At 42.2% G+C, this 17,565-nt stretch overlaps 1 protein-coding gene across 2 annotated transcripts in view; it reads right to left on the bottom strand.

Annotated features, from left to right (window-relative positions):
* Positions 1 to 10,038, bottom strand: part of AKAP6 (A-kinase anchoring protein 6) — a 296,164-nt gene extending 286,126 nt beyond the window's left edge. For both annotated transcript variants that reach the window (XM_056850738.1, XM_056850737.1), the window contains exon 1: positions 9,927 to 10,038. The gene's annotated coding sequence lies outside the window, so the exon portion shown is untranslated. The remainder of the gene's footprint in view (positions 1 to 9,926) is intronic.
* Positions 10,039 to 17,565: the final 7,527 nt, after the last annotated feature.

The raw sequence follows: 17,565 nt of genomic DNA on the forward strand, positions 1-17,565 counted from the left end.
TCCCCTTCCTTGAAAGCTCAGGCTAGGTAGCAACAGTTATGCTCCCCAAAGTCCCATTAACCCAATGGAACTTACTTCCTAGTAAATATGCATGGGATGGAGCTGCTAAAAATGTACTTATGTTCACACCTCCAACAAAAGATCTCTCAAGGAAGGAAGTTCTGGAGTCAGTGTGGGAATTATCACCAAGAATGCATATCTATAGCCCTTGTAACACAGCATTACCACCCCAAGGTAGCCATTCTTGGTAGATCAGACAGATTTCAGTGTTCCCTAAATTATTATTAATAGACTAATGAATCTAATAAAGCAAATGTGATATAGTGGTTAGCGTGCCAGACTAGGACTAGGGAGATCTGGATTCAGATCTCTACTCAGCTGGGTGATGTTGGGCTAGTCAAAGGGTGAGATCCAGACAGGCAGAGCAATTCACAAGAAGGCCAAAAGGGGATAGGAGCTGGTATGACCCCTGCACCAGTGTTAGTGCCACTTGCACTGGCTAAACTGGCACTAACGCTGGCGCAGGGCCACTTATGCTGGCTCCGGGGAGCAGTGTGGCAACACAGGCCACAGGCACTTGCGCAGCCTTGCTGGCATTGTTTCCCCAGTGCATGGGCTCATGCCCGTGCCAAAGAGGGCATTCCTGGGGGCAGGGCTGACTTTAGCCAGCTCCCTGAGACCTTTTGCCCTGGGAAGGCCCTCTTTTGCCGGTGCGAACTCTATGGAGCTGTTCTACAGGGTTTCATTAAAATTCCATTTTCGGCTTGCTGTGCCCGGCAGCAAGCCGATCAGGAGGCGGCCTGGCTGCACTGACCCTGGGCCTGCCCCAACTACCCACCCACCCCACACACGCACACTCAGGACTGCACTCTAAGTCTTTCATCAGCAGAATGAACTTTCCTGCCTTCCTGCTTCCATCTCAGCTCACTATTTTCCATGAAATATTGCTCCTGGAAACAGTGAGGAGGGGGGGAGAATCAATGGAAACTGACATTTTAATCTGGATACAATTCACAGTCTCTGTCTCACCTACCTCACAAGGATGAAATGCAGAAGAGGAGTGGCCGTGAACCCTGTATTGTGCTCTTTAGAAGGAGATTATTATAAAATGTAAGAGATAAACTTTTAATTGTTATAAGAAATTTACATTGATGTGTTTGTGTGGGGGAGGAGGGTCAATCCTAAACAGTATCTAAAAAAAATCTTAATATTGGCCTTTTTCCTTTCTTTTAAATGTCTATAGGATTTCCAAAACTTTGGGATAATCCAAAGTTCAAATAAGGAGATATGCATGGTACTGGAAAAATTTTTCAGAGTTCATACTAAAACTAGACCTGATTAAAACTAGATGTGTGTTTATCTATTTTGGTGTAATTAAGATACAGCTGCCCTCCTCTTTTAGGGCTAAAGCACATTACAATTTATAAAATGGAAGAGAAAATTCCAAAAAGACTGAACTAAGTATTTATCTGGAAAACCTGTCTTACAGCGTTTAATATCAATGCAAAACAGACAGTGCCCTTGTGTGTCATGCCTTGTCTAAGACATTGAGACAAGTTCCAGACATCGACTGTTGTGTAGATTGTTCAAATTAAGAGATCATTATTTGACCTTGGAATGAGAAAGGCCTGAGTCAGCTTTGCTAGAATTCAAAACTGTCCAGGAACAGAGAAATATTTCAACATTATATGGAGGGGCAGGGGAAGTACATTGGGACTGTCTCCCAGAGGCTGATTAACCAGTCTATAAATCATAGCTGGTGCTAACTTTGGGTTCAGTCCAAAGCACCATAAAGAGAACAAAAACAGCAGTTAGTGCTGTTGTGCAGATGCATGCCCAGAGTTACATCTGGGAATTCTATGTACTCCTTGGGAGGAATCCTAATAGGGTTGCCAACCTCCAGGTAATAGCAGAAGATCTCCTGCTATTACAACTGATCTCCAGCCGATAGAGGTCAGTTCACCTGGAGAAAATGGCCGCTTTGGCAATTGGACTCTATGGCATTGAAGTCCCTCCCCTCTCCAAACCCCACCTTCCTCAGGCTCCGCCCCTAAAAACCTCCCACCGATAGCGAAGGGGGACCTGGCAACCCTAAATCCTAAGGATGTCTATATAGAAGCAAGCCCCATTTTAATAAGTGAAGGCTTACTCCCCGGAAAATGCTTTTAGGATTGCAGCTATCATAACAGCTATTTTCACAGGAATGCTGTTTATCCAGTTAACACTTCTGGGTAGCAACATGTGTGAACAAGATCTTGGGGTACAAGGGGACTGTAAGTTAAATATGGGCAGCTAGTGTGATGCAGCAATAAAAAAGTCTAATGTGATCTTGGGGTGTATCAGCAGAGGCATAATGTCTAAATCACAAGATGTCATAGACCTGCTGTACATTGCTTTGGTCAGGCTGCACCTGGAGTATTGTGTGCCATTCTGGGGGCTTCACTTCAAAAAGGATGTGGACAGAATGGAGTGGGTGCAGAGAAGAGTGATAAGGATGATCAGGGCCCTGGAGACCAAATCCTATGTGAAAAGGCTGAGGGGCTAGGGAATGTTCAGTCTGGAGAAGAGGAGGTTGAGGAGGGAACATGATTGCTCTCTTTAAGTATTTGAAGGGCTGTCGCTTAGAGGAGGGCAGGGAGTTGTTCCTGTTGGCAGTAGAGGATAGGACTCGCAATAATGGGTCTAAATTACAGGCACAAAGGTACCAGCTAAATATTAGGAACATTTCTTTTTACAGTAAGAGTAGTTCACAGTGGAATTGGCTTCCTAAGGAGGTGGAGAGCTCCCCTTCATTGGCAGTCTTTAAGCAGCATCTGGACAAACCCTTGTCAGGGATGCTCTAGTCTAGGCTGATCCTGCATTAAGCAGGGGGTTGGACTAGATGGCCTGTATGGCTCCTTCCAACTCTGTGATTCTAAGCAGGCAATTTCCAAACAGGACAGCTCAACAATTACAGTAGATAGTTACTAAATGCAAAACTGAAAGAACGAACTGTGGATGCTAGGACGTGCATCCCAAATAACTGACCAGCTAGTTAACCCTTTCCTAACGCTATACTATATACATAGGGCAATAGTGACTAGTTTTGAGCAAGTGAAGAACATCTTTGGATGTAATTTTAGTTTTCATACATAAGATATCAAACCTATCTGTGAGTAGAAGAACCTTCCATGTATGGAAGGACATACTGGATCCAACCCATTGTTTAGAACGCCTCTAAATAGAAGGGGTTTTTTTAGAGTACATGCCCTTCACAGTATACAATTGCCCCATTCAACAAGGAATCTTTGCATACAGAAGCACAAGGTGTTGCCAGGCCGGAGACTGGAGTCCCTGGGAGCATTTGGAGGGACAGAGACAGGCTCACCGACATCATGCTGGCACATGACATCGAGGGTTTGGGGAGAGACACTCCAGAATTAGCAAAAACTCTTTGGTTAAATCATAGAGTTTTGGGTAAATCCTGGATCATCCTCCCATGCCATTATGTCATTTCCTGGTTTTGCAAGACATGATGTCATTTGCCAGCATAATGCTGGCATGTTCCCCAAACTGGCCATCATTTTTCTCCCACTAGCCTTTCAGTTGCCGGAGGGCAACAATAAGGTTGCTGGGAGTCTTGGCAAACTGAAGAAGCGCTCTTTCGCTCATGTAACCTAGCTGAATGCAGATGTGTCTCTACCCACATCACACAAAATTCACCTGAGCTCCGCTGGCTATGACTTTGGATATTCATATCAGTATAAAGTTCAACTAGAACTTTAGGGGAAAATAAAATGATGAGATTTTAATATACTTAACTTCATTGCAGAGAGACCCATTAAAAGCCATGGATGAAGTTTTCCTGTGTTAATAAAGCGAATATGAAAACAGACCTTGTTCCTTACCCTCAGTGTCCATTGGCCTCAATGCAACTCTTTCCATTAAAGCAACGGGACTCTGCTATCCAGTTACTGTGAACTGGTTGATCAATATTGTTTAGCATAAATGTTCACTTGAATGGAGTTTGGGATTTGATTAAATGAACCTGTGCGCTCCTTTAAAGCCTGGAAGAGGCTGCAGAATCCACATTGGTCCAAAGCAAAAACAAAAGCCACATAACCTCTTTTATCAAGGCCAGCCAAAATTACACAAAAAAATGGGCAAGATTTTGATTTCATCTGAGCTCTTCATTAATATGGATGTTTAAAAGATGTTCAGGCCAAAACAGGGGTTGGTCTTAACCAACGGGCAACAGGGGTAGATGCCCTGCTGGGGGGAGAGGCCTGACCATCCCTGATCCTGCACCAACAACAGAGGGGCAGTTCAGCAGCAGTGGTGGCTGCTTGCAACTACCACATCAGAGGCTTGTACAGCCGGCTTCTGGTGGCAGCAGCAGCTCCGGCCTGCCTCACACAGAGAGAGCTACCCCCTTGCTTAGACCCCAGTGGCAGGGGGTAGGTGTGATGTAAGGTTGCTAACCTCCAGGTGGTGATTGAAGATCTTCTGCTATTACAACTTATCTCCAGCCAATAGAGATCAGTTCACCTGGAGAAAATGGCTGCTTTGGCAACTGGACTCTATGGCATTGAAGTCCCTCCCAGCCCCAAACTCCGCCCGCCTCAGGCTGTGCCCCAAAAACCTCCCGTTGGTGGTGAAGAGGGACCTGGCAACCCTAGTGCAATGGGGGCCAAGCAGGGGTGACATTGATTCTGTGGCGCCCATCCTGGTTTTTTGCCCAGGGTAACTGTGTACCTGGCAAGCCTACTTCTCTTGGCAGCTCATCTATTCATTCTCCTTGAGAACTATAAAACAAAAATGTTTATTTAAGTATATAACTGCATATTCTAGCTTTCAAGCATCATATAAAACATATAAACATCTCTAAAAGGCATATCTACATGTTTAAGATATTGTGATGAAGGTTTTTTCAAATATGAAAGCAAATTTTTCACTCCAGTCACTAGCCCCTTTTGCTCTCCCACATACATTCTAGCTCAGTTTAGACACAGTGTTCAAATAATGGATAGGCCACTGGTTTCACGCAATTGGCTAACACTCTCTTCCTCAGCTTCTCATTTATTGCAGCTTCCTCACTCCCTTACCATTTGAAGGCAACCCATGATTTATCATTATTCCTGAATCAGCAATGTCTTTATATCAAATACTTTAATTATGGTTTGTGCGTTCTTTTGTCACATGCAAGGCAGGCACTCCTCATGGAATTCTGTTTGTAACATGACCTAATTTGCACACCCTTTCCTTTGCCTGCAGCCTCTCTTGTCCTTTATACAAATGCACGTGTTGTTGTTGTTATTGTTGTTGTTGTTATTATTATTATTATTATTACAATTGTGCATGGATAAACAATTTATTCTGGATGAAACCTGCTATGTTAGCATTTAGGACTTTCATTTCATTTGTTCTTCAGTAGCTATTCTAACCCCAGAGCAAATACCAATATATATTTTATTAGTGCTTAGTAACCTCATTCAGGCTAGAGATTTCTGAAGCGCCGAGGTTACACAAATGATTTGCTCTAGGGATCTTATTGCCAGTTTACTAGATGTCTATTCATCCATTTTTCTGAACAGGAAGTTTGAAGGTTTTTGGTGGAAGGACAGGATGCAGAGTGCTGACTGGGAACAATAAACATCAGGAGAAATAGAGATGTAGCTAACCTGAAAAAGAGGAGAAAATGGGAAGAAGAGACAAGTTCCCATCTTTCCTCCATTTCGATGTATATCGTTTACCCTGAAGGGGCCTTCACACACACCCCTTTCTTCATCCCTTTCTCAAGTTCAAACAACCATTTTCAGCACCTCATAAAACACAAGACAGAGCAAAGGAGTAATTAGGCGATCTTTTATTTGGAAGGCAAGAACACAATTGCCAGAAATTAGTCTAAGCACACTACAGTTCAGAGTCAACAACATCTAACATCCCAGAGAAACATTGGTATATTTAAGGGTAACAGTAAAGAAACCTAGTGGTTGGATGAACCAGAAAATTCCACTCTGCTTTGTGATTCACCATGCCAAACACAGCTCACCAGATGTATTTGGCAGCCCATCAGGGATTTGATGAAACTACCATTTTTTGCTACCTACCTAGTACTAAGAAAAGCATAGGTGGTCAATTACGAGGCAGAAAATAAAACACAGCTGGCAGATTGCATTTGGTTAGCAGGCCTGCAAAGTAGGGAAAGAGGCTACCTAGTTGGTCCTGGCCAGACTCTTTGGCCCAGTGATCCAAGAATGAAATTCGTAGCAGACAAGAATTTGCAAAGCTGGCAATTCATAGCAGACAAGATTTTTCAACTACATAATGATAGTTTCCAGATTGCTATCACAGAATGGGGATATCAACAGATTAAAGATATTTTAGTCAATCCTCTATTACATTTTAACCAATTAATTGACTGCTGGAGTAAAAACAGTGTAAATTTAATGCAGGTGATAGTGAGATTTTTACGATCATCTCTCTTGACCAAATAATACAAAACAAGAAATTAGTCTTACATTTGGGAAATAGTCTTACAATTTTTACTAAAACCAACACAGAGATATCACTCTAGAACAGGTCTTCTAGCTCAGAGGAAATTCTAATTAAAATCCACACCTTTCATTTCTAATTAATTTCATTAATCCACTAATTGTGTCAATTAATGCTTACCTGTTACCTGAGTTTATACTAAGGTTATTTCTGAAATTAGTAAATCTTTGAGTTTAGCATACCTGGTTTTGAAGCAGCTAATTTTTCTTCTGGGAGCTTCCTATCTGACCCCATACCTCATTACAGTTATTTTAATGAAAATCACTGATACCATTCTTAGCTGGACTACTACCTTGTTTGATTGCATTCGATGTTCTCCTTCAGGCTCTAGCAACGGTTTCTTGTAAAAGAAAACCTACTTAGATCTTACCATGTGTAAAAGCAACAGATACCAGTGAGGACCAGTTCTGTTTTCAGTAACAATAAAGGGTGACAAAGGACAGATAGTCAGGATTTAAATCATCCTGGAGTACTTTCTATATTTGACAAGCATGAGGCTAATTGCTCCAAACAAGAACCAGTCATTGTTCTGATCATGCCCCACCCTACCAGTGTGCAGACTCATGTTAATTGTAGAACGTTTCTACAGAAAAAAATCCAGATAATAAGTTTTAATTCTATTATCATTCAGAGTGTTCCGCATCCCTCCCTTGAGCTTATATAAGAAATAGTAAGGTTAAAAGAGGAAAGAGCAATTAATATCAGCAGTCCCTTGTCTCTGGTACCAAGGCTGGATGATTTCTAAGAAAGTAACAGTGGGGTCATAGATCTATTATCAGTGAGGGTTTGTGAGAGAAAACCACAGGGGTGGGACTCATGCTTTAAAAATAAAATTGTTCAAATAAAAACAAAATTGGTTCTTGTAGGTTATCCGGGCTGTGTAACCGTGGTCTTGGAATTTTCTTTCCTGACGTTTCGCCAGCAACTGTGGCAGGCATCTTCAGAGTAGTAACACTGAACCTTCAGTGTTACTACTCTGAAGATGCCTGCCACAGTTGCTGGCGAAACGTCAGGAAAGAAAATTCCAAGACCACGGTTACACAGCCCAGATAACCTACAAGAACCAATGAACTCTGACCGTGAAAGCCTTCGACAATATTAAAAACAAAATTTTACGAGAATGGGTTTCTCTCGGATTTTCCTGAACCTGCTTTATAGTTTTCTAATTGACTGATTCCAGTAACTGTTTGCAAATGTAACCAACCCCACATAGCAGTAACATCAAGCACTCCATCCCAATATGCAATTCGTCTCGCCACAGGAAATTCCACAGCAACACCAATTAGTCCAATCTACTAAAAGCACTATGATGGTAAACAGATTTGGACGCTTCAGAAAAACGCAGAGTGGTACCTTCTGTTAAGATACTCTGTTGCAGGCTTCCTACTTCTAGGCTTTGGCTACTTGCACTGCAATCCTAGGCAGAGTTACTCCAGTTTAAGCCCATTGATTTCAGTGGACATAGACAGGAGTAATCCTGCACAAGACTGTGCTGTTAAGGTATTGCAAGTGCCCTAACCACTAGTCACCATCCCTTGACCATTTTAGACCTAGTAGTAACTATTAACTAATTTGAATTTGTAGAAGTAATGGGTAAAAAAAAAGCCTCCACGTGCTTCATGTGTAAAAGATGGCTTATCCAGACAATCCGTATTTCTCTCTGTGTGTCCTTACATACAAGTATGATTTATGTCTGTTAAAGATACATTCCTGTTTTATTATGTTTCTTCCTGTTTCAGACATACCCTGTATTGCTGATAAAGTCAGTGGGTCCCTCTCAGACAATAAGAATGCTACTATACGTGCATGCATAATGCTGTTTTTCTGAGGTGGGGGCATCAGCTATTGTGATAATTCCCAAGAGGTAACTTATTTCAAGGGTTCATAATCCAGTCTGCATTCCCTCTTTTGTTAATTCAAGCAAATTCAAGTGAACATCCTACAGCCCATTTGGGGGTTTTTTTGGGGGGGAGGGGTTTTGGACAGTACATTAAAAAAAACTAATGCCTTTTTTCTGGGTTTAAAAGAACAGATGTGTACTGAGGCCATGCACAGAGGTTACATGCAGGCTGCCTAATTAAGATCGAGAAGATCCATTACAGCTAATGCCAGATGTGGCCTTTGTGCTTATTAGGGCTATGAAAAACAACCATCTCTGTGCTAAATTTGCTCCTTTCCACTTTACATTTAGTAGTTTTAGGTTTCTGAGCAAGCAACTCAGTCAGCAGCAGTAGCTATCCTCCCCCCACCCAACCCCCCGCCAGCTTCATTTTGATAAAGACAAACAGTGAGAAAGCAAAGCAGAGATGGAGACCACTCCCTATCTCCCCGTGGACCTGCCGGTCAGTCAAAGTGACACGTGTCTGGTATTTTCTTTCCTTTTAACAGCAAACAGCTGAAACAATGACTCATCTAAATATTCAGAGACAATGAATCCCACCCATCCAGGGTCCGCAGCAAGTTATGAGAACCCAAGGCTGACTTCAAGAAGCCAAAAGGGGAATAAGACAATTACAAAGCAAAAAAACATGTGGATGCCATCAAGAACTGCTGGATTCACCTTGATGTTATAAAGGCCAATCTGAGTGCCTAAGATGCATTTTCTCCGACTTTGTGCAGTTAATTCTGTGCTGGTGATATGTATGTAAGATCAGCAACGCCAGCTCTGAAGCCTGATTTTGCTGGCTACACCTTATGCTGCAATTGCAGCAAAAAGCAGGCTTGCTTTCCTGTAAAGATCCCCAAGAAACATTTAAAATTCCTATTACAGGTGAAACATTCTTCGGCTGGGGGTAGGGACCCTATAAACTTCCTGGGGAAAGTTTTTTTTTTTTTTTTTTTGCATCTTGTTAAGAGCCTTTTGAAAAAGAACAGCACAGGTTCCCATTTCATATCAATGCAGTGCCAGCTACTTATTCAGCAACGGGCAGCATTTTTAAAAAACCTGCTATCAAAATCTCACCAGACATAAATAACAGAGCTGCAAACCAGCAAAGATTTTCCAAAGGTTAAGAATACAATCACTCAACGTCAAAAGGAAGGCGGGTAGGAATTTTGCATCTCCATGACTCCAAGAGCTAGGAATAAGCTATTAATTGCACTTTCGAAACAAATCAGCAAGGTGCACCACAGATTAAGATATGGAATTCATACATTTCGTGGAATTCTTCAGACAAGCAGCAAGGGCAATTATTACAAATATTTGGGGCTCTTGGGTAGGCCTTCCTTCAGCCTTTCTGCCTGCAAAAAATTATATTTAGTCATGCAGCATCTTTCTTCCCAACCCATCTTCAGGAGGCAAAAAAGTCAGACGTTCTAATAACAGGAGAGACTCACAAAATTCAGGCAAGCAGAACATGCAAATAAAAAGAGGCTGATGTGAAAACACTCACCATCTCCTGCTCACACCATCCTCCTTTTGGTGTTTACAGCCCAATCTGTAGGATGCGATGCTAGGAGGTGCCTCGTTTGACCTGCTGCATGATGCTGTGACATCAGTTCAGATGATGCAGCTCATTATGGGAAAGGCTGCTGTTGCCATGGCAACTGAGATGTGATAGGAATCCTTACTGCATTTCCAAGGGAGCCCAAGACAATACGGAAGCTCTTTAAAGAGACAGACCCCCAAAATGCAAAAGGGATTTTGAAAATGCAGTGTCATTGCATTTTCAGTAGCAGCCTTGCAACCATGTATGTTTCCAGTATTCGGGGAAACTACTGTCTGGAAAATTATATCCCTCCCATGTCAACCAAAGCACGTATGGACACATTTGTAATAATTTCTATACAGGAAAAGATTATAAAATTCATACATGGATTACAAGTTGGTTCATGGAAGTCACCTTCTAAAAATTATATTGTGGATGAGTTGCAGAAGCAAGTCAGAATAAGATTCTCATCTGTATTAAAGGGTGCTAGAATATGGGGCAAAAGAAAGAGAGTCTTTCCCCGATCCTGCCCCACCCAGTTTCATACCGAATATCTAAAGCTTTGAGAAATCCTATTTGCTGCTATTTGTTTAAAAAGTAGCTTCATGTCTTTTCTGTAGCTGTTTCTAAGCTCTTTAATTAAAAAAAAAAAGCCTTTTACTGAAAGAGAACTTTCCAGCCAGTCTAGGAAAACCCAGATCATTTCTCAGCTGTAAGCTAACCTGAGGTATCATCTGCATGCTGAGCAGCTTTGCTTTCATCTGTCTAGCATAGCAGACAGACACACAAGCGAAGATTCGAGGGAGGCCAGGAGCAATCTGTGCGCCTTCTGGGCTATGGGGTCACTGGCCAAGCGGCAATTCAGTAAACAGGCCCTCCTGCTTTGCTTGACTTTAGAGGGGGGGAAAGCTTGAGCCATTTTACCTTCAGCACCTGGTGCTTATTTTTTCACTCTTCAATATGGACACAGAGGAAAGGGACTGAAGGCGGCTGTGGTGCTCAAGATTAAAATAGAGTAGTGTGACAATTCACACTTAAACAAAGATGACACATTTTTGGCTTTCTGCCAGTGCTCCTTAGATTAGAGTGGGGTTTTTTTTTTTTTTTGGCAAAACCTGCTTTTCCCAGGCATGAAAACCCCTTTCAACATGACTGAAAAGCTCTGGGTTTTGTAGGCTTCATAGGCTTAGGCCCAGGAGAAAACAAAGGCTAGAGGGCCTCTGAGTCTTAAAGATGTTGCATAAGCTCTTGCGCCAATGTCTGGAGCTCTGTAAGTGAAGAAAGCTTGCATACTAAATCTGGTTTTCCCCTGTTTCCACACATGAGGATAATGTTCCAGATGAAACTTGAAGGATTAACTCCATTGCCCCACAAGTCATGAAAACCTTCATGGTGTTTTAAGGCAAGGGTTTCCAAATCCAGGAATCCATTTAGTGGTTTGACACATTTAACGACTATTATCAGGTATAAAAAGCATTCATCATGAACAAGTATGAGAGGGGGCTGGACATTTTGGCTCCTGGCCCATGCCCAAATACCATCAGAGAGGAGCACATTAATGCCATTCAGACGTTTTAAAGGCTTAAATCCAGTTATCCTTGGGCAATTTTAGTAGCAGTTTTCCATTAAACAGAGCATTCTTCTCCATGGATGGCCTACTTGCTAGTTGTTGGTGATGGAGGTAATGGGGAGGAATTCACCCCCATCCTACCATCCCACTGAGTATAATTTGAAGCCCCCCTTTAGCTAAAGTCCAACTTAAAATGCTGTTCTGGAGGAAAGCTTCCAACTTGGCTCAGTGGAGTGATATGAACGAGGTGGATTCTACCAGTCACTATTTATAATTAGAAGTGAACATATTTGCATATCTTAAAATGTTGTAAAATATTCAACAATAGTTAAAGGTAAAGGTCCCCTGTGCAAGCACCGGGTCATTCCTGACCCATGGGGTGACAGCACATCCCGACGTTTTCTAGGCAGACTTTGTTTGCGGGGTGGTTTGCCAGTGCCTTCCCCAGTCATTTTCCCTTTACCCCCAGCAAGCTGGGTACTCATTTTACCAACCTCGGAAGGATGGAAGGCTGAGTCAACCTCGAGCCGGCTACCTGAAACCAACTTCCGTTGGGATCGAACTCAGGTCATGAGCACAGCTTACCATTTTGCGCCATGGGGCTCTTCAACAACAATAGTTAGCAAAACACAAAAATCAACACATTTGTTTCAATAAAATTGGCCAGGATCCCATGGAGCATTTCTACTGCTGAATGAAGTTCCATTAGCAAAGCATTACTTTCTTCTCTCCTGCTCCTGCTGCAGGCCAAAAATGCCCACCAAAATGTTCCTGGAATTTAAGTGAAACATTTCCTCTCATGTTAGAGCCCTTACGCAGGCACACAACATCATTATTGAAAATAGCTCTCACACAAATTCAGCTTGACCATATCCTGTCTTGTTTTGCTGCTTGCGCAACATAGTGCAACATATATTTCTGCAACCTCCCATTCATAATCACCTTCCTTGATCAAATCGTATTACACACACACATTGGATTGTAATGACTGCAGCAAATAGCCCTTTGCCTTCTGATTTCTGCGAACGGCAACACTGATCAGAATTGAAAGATCACCGCATGGTGGGATCCAACCCATCATGATTTGCAACAACGTGACAATCAATTTGCAAAATAATGATGATCATGTGATAGACATCCATCTACTACTTCACTTTATACAAAGTAGCTTATAGTTATTTCATGTACTCCAACAAAAACAGCAAACTGAAATTACCAAAGAACCATACACAATGTGGCATCAAAAAAAGAAAGATCTAGCAACTTATCATAGCAGAGTAAGCAACCAAATCAGCCAGATGCTTTGACTGGTTACTTTTTTACTGATGTTTAGACACCAAGCAAATCCTTTGCATAGAGCTTTCCACAAGCACAGAATCACAACTTGGAAGGTCCTCATAAAAGGTATTATGTAGACTGTGGTTTGTTTTTGGAGATAGAGTTAAGTACCCTCTTTCCATTGAGTCTTCCCAGTCTCACTTTACAAAGGAGATGTAATGGCTGGGCTTTCACTGTGGTAGAGGCACAGCTGAAGTTCCATCCTTGGGTAACAGAGCCAAGAAAATATCTGCCTAAGCTGCTGTAGAACAACTGCCAGCAAATGTATATGAACAAAGTGTAAGGCAACTTCACATATGCCTGTGTGTATATATCATATACACGCATTGCAACTGATCTGTTTAGACTATCACATTTTTATCTGCCTGTTTCTGAAAGTGTCTTACATGGTTCTCCCCTCCTCTATTTTATCCTCACAACAAGCCTGTGAAGTAGAGTTGCCAGATGGAGGATCTCTCATATCTGTGTCTAGTTTCCTGCCACCACTTGGAGTGGCAGAAGGAAAAAAATGAAAAAAAGGGGGCATTGGGCTGATGGCATAAAATTGTAGATTTTTCAGCAATTCCTAGAGAGGTGTGACATCACTTCCAAGTGTTTGCCAGAAGTGATGTCGTGCCATCACCAACGGCCACCTGCATGTCCCTCCTCCCAGGTCTCCCACTGGTTGCCATTCCTGGCAATCCTACTGTGAAGTCAGCCTGAGAATTTGTTACAGGCCTAAAACTGCCCAATGGTTGAATAGAGATTTGATCCCAGGTTTCCTCTGTTACAATACTTTAATCACTGCTCCTCACTATCTTCATTCAAACCTTTTATCTTTTATTATAGAGACAGAGCTCTTTACTCCATAATAGAAAAAGCTAGTATAATTTCTGATTAACATGAAAAACAAGAGAGCAAAACACAAGAACTTCAAGGGAAGGGAAATCCAACTTTCCCCCTTACTGCCTCCCTGTATTTATATTGAATATATAACTGGTATCTTTTCTTCATATTCCTGGAGAAAGGAGAGGAAAGTTTGGACCATGCTATTTCTGGTCCCAGAATGTACAATTTAGGGTAAAGACAGACTACATCATGAACTTTTGACGATCTAATTGGGCACAGGTCTTCTGACCTACCTCAAAGTTTTAAGGTCTGCCTCAGAAATTCAAAAATCTTACACAGTCTTCAAAATTAGTGGAACTTTTCTTTACATGAAGGTACTTACAGGCTTAAAAGAATATCAATGTTACCAGTTTATACTATGAAGCTGAGCTAAATGACATTAGAAACCTGTTTGACATTTAGTGGGAAAGCATATAACCTTATTTATTCTGTATTTATCAGAGATAGCACATCTTAGGACTGTGTCCAGCTTTCAGTGATTGTGAGTGGTACTTTGTCTTTATCAGTATGACAGTTAAGAACACTGAGTCACACAACCAAGCCAAGTCAACACAAAGCATATGGCTCGGCAGCAGCAAATCTCAAAACGCCTAAATGACTGGAAGTGCTGCTCACCATCAGCAACTTGATATTTATAGTACGAAGCACCACCCCATCCATTTTCAATGTATGTGTTCCATCATGAGCTCATTTGCTCAATATGAAGAAAATGGAGAAACCCTATCACAATGATTCTCAGGAGACCTTAGTCTGAATTCTAAAAGAAGTTAAATGAACCAACAAAGGATTAAAGGGTTTGATTTACACAGGCCTCATTTCTGATGTCTTCTTAACTGGGGCTAAGCACCAAAGATGGCTCACCTCCGCACCCCCACTTCAGTCTCCTGCTGGTTGCCAGGCTGGGTTTTGCAACCCTATCCTGGACTTGTATGCTGGCTCCTCCAAAAGCCTGGTTGAGAGCTAGGGTTGCCAGGTCTCTCTTCACCACTGGCGGGAGGTTTTTGGGGCAGAGCTTGAAGAGGGCGAGGTTTGGGGAGGGGAGGGACTTCAATGCCATAGAGTCCAATTGCCAAAGTGGACATTTTCTCCAGGGGAACTGATCTCTACCAGCTGGAGATCAGTTGTAATAGCAGGAGATCTCCAGCTAGTACCTGGAGGTTGGCAACCCTATTGAGAGCAAAGGGCTAAGAGCCAAAGGGTCAAGATCCCTTTTGCTCACACCTCTGACCAGGCCCAAGTTTTTTAGGTACTTGAACAGAAGGGATTTAAAAAACCCCAATCCTCAGCAAGATGCTGCAGCTGGTAAAGGTGTTCCTCCACTCTTATTTATACACCATTATTTCCCCCTGTTCTCCATTGCTGCCATGCCCACATTTCTTCAGTTAAAGTTGGTTTATCAAGAAGTAGTAATGAGTGAGCACCCCTGGCTTGCCATATAGTGATCTCCCTCAAAAACATTCATGGATAAAGTTTAACTTTTTCAGAGCTTTTCCCAAAAAGTGCAAAAAATTTAGTCTTAGGAAAGGGGGATTTGCCTATAGCCACTGCTGCCAGTTTACACACCCCTTCCAAAGCAAATATATTCTTCCAAATATATTCTTCTTATGTACCAGCTAAGTAAGCTACAGCTATAAGATCTCAGATTATGAAAGGCCAATTATCTTTTTTGGTAATGCTTTGGGGCCTCTTAAACTTTACATAGTTTACAGACTCAGCATGTCTTATTCTGTCCCTATGGATTCCTTACAGCTGCAACTGCAACTCCTTTTCTGAAAGATTTTTGAGAATATTTAATTTTATGAAACCTTATATGAGAATTTGCAGGGTTTGTTTTGGTCAGTTGCAATCTGCAATGATCACAAAGTTCTGATACCACTAGCATTGTTCCATTATTATTTTTTTGCCATCGTGTCACATCTGACCCATGGCAACCCCTGGTGGGGTTTTCAAGGCAAGAGACAGTCAGAGGTAGCTTGCCATTGCCTGTCTTCACGTCATGACCCTGGTATTCCTTGGAGGTCTCCCATCCAAATACTTACCAGGGTCAACTCTGCTTAGCTTCTAGATCTGACGAGATCAGGCTAGCTTGGGCTATTCAGGACAGGGCAATATTCTATTACATTTTAATATTATATATTTTCTGATTTGTGTGAAGAGAAATTGGCTCAGTGGTTGAGTGAGTGAATTAGAATAATAAAGGCCCATTTTCAACCTCTGCTATTTCTAACTAAAAAGCTATTAGGAGGCAGTTGTTGGGAAAGATCTTACCCTGATTGAGACCTTTGATAGTGGCTGCCAGGGAAAGTAGACAATACTGAGTTATTGTGGACGAGAGGTCTAACTTAGAATAAGACCAATTCATATATTTGTACGATGTTGTTACTCTGTAAGCCACTTCAAGCCTCTTTGATGAAACAAGTATAAACATCAAATAAATGGCTCTGGTATGGTAATGACCTCATGAGTCAGGTGTTTTTGGAAACCAAACAAATTATGTTTATTAAATTTCAAATTAGAAAACAATACTGTAGAGCTGAGTCACTATGAGCAGGAAGAAGAGATGGTGATTACATTTTACTGAGAATGTCTGCAGGAATTAGCTAGTACAATGCCAAAAGACAGTACATGTCAAATTTCTAATAAACCTATCTGACCTGAAAACTGAATTTCATAACTTCTACTCAAAACAAACTGAAAATGAGATTGAAGTTTATCATGGAAAGGAAGATGGTTTGATGTGACATATCAAATATACATCAATACTGAATAAAGTTCATTTTAATATCTAACAAAATTGGAAGAGCTCTGCCTAGTGGTTCATCTCGCATTCTGTTGCCATGGAAGAACAGCAGACAGGGCATGGAGGCCAAGGCTTTGCCATGATGTTGCTATATAACCGAGTTGGCGAACCTGCGGCACGCCGAGCCCTCTCTGTGGGCACGTACGGAGCCCTCGTGTCTGCCTAGGGCTGTGCCATGTTGCCGTGGTGTGGTGCTCCTTCTCCCCAAGCCCATGCTCCCCAAGCCTGCGCTGGTGACTTCCCTCTCCTTGCACTGGGGCAAGCCCCTCCCTCTCTCTCAGCTGAGCTGATGCCACAGCTCAGCTGTTTGTCGGGGGCCCCGCCCAACTTCAGATTGGACCGGGAGCTCAGCTGTTTGTCAGGGGCCCCGCCCATCTTCAGTTTGGGGGGCCCAGTTTGAGGTCCCTGCCCGTCTTCAGTTTCTTCCATTCTGCTTTCCTAGGTAGGTATTACCACATTGATGGCTCTGCCTTTTTTCTTTTTATCCCTGCTTACTCTGTCAGCTTCTCATTATCCCTTACCATCCAAATGACTCTCTTCACCCCATTCCAACTGCCTTTTCAAACATCAACATTGTTTTTTCCCCCTTACAGAATGTTAAGCGCAGTGCTGACTCACCTATATATCTAATTCTGAACTTGGTCCCAGGGTGCAGCTGTTTTAAAAAGGCCCTTTACAGAGACAACAAGGTACTAACTTCTCAGCTGAACCCTCCCCTCCACACCAGGTACAATTATCTCCTAGCAAGGAAAGAAGACAGAAAAAGATTTGTCTACCAGGAACAATAGCCACCCAGTTGGGGAGGACATTTTTAATTGGGGAAATGAAGAAAGTTAATCTCCCAGCCAAGTGAGGTCTGTCCCTATGGCTGCATTTTAGGGTGAAAAAACCATGTGGAGGTCTAGTAATGGATCTTCAACCTAATGTGTGGTTTGGCCTTTAGTCCTCTTGGTTTCAGTCTGAGAGCTAAATAGAAGAAAATACTTTTCTCCCCTTGAAATCTATGG

The sequence above is a fragment of the Euleptes europaea genome, chromosome 6 (assembly GCF_029931775.1).
Source record: "Euleptes europaea isolate rEulEur1 chromosome 6, rEulEur1.hap1, whole genome shotgun sequence".
NCBI classification, from domain to species: Eukaryota; Metazoa; Chordata; class Lepidosauria; order Squamata; family Sphaerodactylidae; genus Euleptes; species Euleptes europaea.